The sequence below is a fragment of the Cynara cardunculus genome (assembly GCF_001531365.2).
Source record: "Cynara cardunculus var. scolymus isolate 2C chromosome LG 5, CcrdV1, whole genome shotgun sequence".
Classification (NCBI taxonomy): Eukaryota; Viridiplantae; Streptophyta; class Magnoliopsida; order Asterales; family Asteraceae; genus Cynara; species Cynara cardunculus.
Genome location: NC_037532.1, coordinates 1933697 through 1936204, shown reverse-complemented (window position 1 = coordinate 1936204; position 2508 = coordinate 1933697). Strand labels below are relative to the sequence as shown.

The 2508-nt window shown below is 35.3% G+C and overlaps 1 protein-coding gene and 1 long non-coding RNA gene across 2 annotated transcripts in view; both read right to left on the bottom strand.

Moving 5' to 3' along the window:
- LOC112512608 overlaps positions 1–2479 on the bottom strand; it is a 5219-nt gene extending 2740 nt beyond the window's left edge. The window contains exons 1-2 of the long non-coding RNA XR_003069238.1: positions 2365–2479; positions 2184–2268 (exon numbers count right to left, since the gene is read on the bottom strand). This is a non-coding gene — a long non-coding RNA (uncharacterized LOC112512608). The remainder of the gene's footprint in view (positions 1–2183; positions 2269–2364) is intronic.
- The window catches only part of LOC112512196 (11S globulin seed storage protein G3-like), a gene marked incomplete at its 5' end in the record, with an annotated part of 12639 nt that overhangs the window by 6328 nt on the left and 3803 nt on the right, over positions 1–2508 (bottom strand). The window lies entirely within an intron of this gene.

Here is a 2508-nt window from a genome sequence, read left to right as displayed (position 1 = left end):
GGTATGATGGAATTCGCAAGAGAAATAGTGGTGCCAACAACTTCTGATACAACTTTGAATACGTCAAGTCATCAAAGACGTTTGAGAGAAATATTTCCGGTAATATTTATTATTGACGGTTTAAAGTTGTATATAAATACACACACACACACATATACATGTATTTAATCTTTTTTATACAGGGTGCAATAGGTGCTCTAGACGGTACCCTTGTACATGCAATTGTGCCAGCTAGTCATCAAACTGCTTACAGGGGAAGAGGAGGCGGTCGATGCTATCAAAATGTTCTAGGAATTTGTGATTTCAACATGATATTCACTTTTGTTTGGGCTGGATGGGAAGGTATAGCGCATGATTCTAGAATACTTAGGGAAGTTGCTTTTAACCCAAGATCCGGTTTTCCCTTTCCACCACAAGGTATAAACCATTCTGAATTTGTAATTTGTTTTTTTATTTCTATATTATACGATTGATGCGGGTGGTTTTTCAGATAAATATTATCTTTGTGATGCTGCGTATGCCAATGCTCGTGGATTTTTGGCTCCATATCGTAACACAAGGTATTGGTTGGCAGATTTTCGACGTCGACGCGCTTTGACTAAAGAAGAAAGGTTTAATCATGCACATGCCCAACTCAGAAATGTTATTGAACGCGCTTACGGTGTCTTGAAAGCAAGATTTCCGATCTTAAAGCAGATGGCTCCCTTTCCATTTACAACACAAAGAAATGTGGTAATTGCTTGCTTTGCAATACATAATTTCATCAGAAAATATAATATTCAAGATCAGTTGTTTATGGAGTGCAATGAGGATAGTATATTTAACAACGAAGAAGAAGTCGAAGGAAACGGAGAAGAAGAACTGGACATTTCCAAGTGGGGTGCTAATAGCACTCAATATATAGCTACTTTGAGAGATAGAATTGCAAATAGTTTGGGCAATAATGTTTGAACTTGGACTTTTGTGTTTGAACTTGAATATGAACTTGGCTACTTTGTGTTTGAACTTGGATTTTTAAGTATTTTATGAATTTATGTTTTAATTTTGGATGATATAAATGAATTTATAAATTTATGTTTTGATATTTAAATATTTTATTTTTCAGAAATATCATTTGCCTTAAAAACTGAACAACGGTTTACTAAACAGCCCATAGTTAATCCTCAGGGGTAAATTGGTCATTTATGTTATTCAGACTGTTGATTCAGACAGAAAAGTAAACAGCAACATAAATTTATCCAGACAGTCAAATTTATCCAGACAGACAAATTTATCCATACAGAACTTAATAGAAAATTTGGTAAACAGCCCCTAAGATCAGTAAACCGTATCCACATGATCACTCCAATCAAAACCAATTTGCGACCCATTACGACAAAATAGCTTTATAGGACGCGAAATATGTCTAGATGTTCTAATAGACTGTTTTATACGACTTAATTTTATAAGACCAAACAATAGTGCATCCTACAATAAGCTAATAGGGCGTTTTTGGACGTCCTAACAAGTTTTTTRGATAACTTTTGAAACAAATCATCTTATCAGTCCATTTATATTTCGTTATGTGAAAAATGTTTTATAGAARTYAGTGTCCTGTAAAGAATGTGTTCCTAGTACACTTCTCAAAAGCGTCCTGTAAAAAAGTTGACATACCGTTTTATTTAAATAATGTCATAAATGAACTTCTTAAGCGTCCTATCAATTTAATGCAACACATCTACATGGGTTGCATATATACGCCAGGGGAAGACCTATGAAGACCCGAGCAGGGTCCCATGCACCCGCTCAACCGAATTTCGCAAGTTTCGGCAAAAAAGGTGCACCCACTAAACTTTTGAGGGGTGCTCCGGGTTATTAGAAAATTCAAGGAAAATCAACAAAAAGGCCAAAAAATTCCCTCGAAATCAACCAAAAACCTGAAAAAGTCTCGAAATCAACTAAAAACTTAAGAAAACCCTCAARGCGTAGGAATTCGGCTAAAAACACAWTGGCAATTTTGCGGGTCTTTKATCCACCTTAAAGGTGCACCCGCTCAGCAAATATACAWTGTCCGCTGCTGGMCTACGCACAATTGTTTAATCCTATAAACTTAAGTCCTATACAGCAATATTTAGATATATCTGGCGTCCTATGAAGTCGATTTTGTTGTAGTGATTACATAATTCTAAGGATCAGAAGAGAACCTGAGTTGATAACACAGATAATGCTGCACTGGAGAAATGTTGTAATGCTCGAAACTGTGTGTATCTAAGATATCCTTCATTAACACTGCAATGGATTCATTTTCATAAGCAATGGCAATTCAATTAACATTCTACAGACTAYAGACAGAGAAATCGATATGAAACTGTTTGATGAAMTCACCTATATGGATAACCAGATGGCAAAAAGGTATTAACCAAAGATTCAGCAAATTTATGGACAATTGAATTGGTCTTGAATCATTAAGCACCTTCACCTAAAGCAATTGATGCGATTATAGCAAATTAAGAATAACCCTCAAATTGA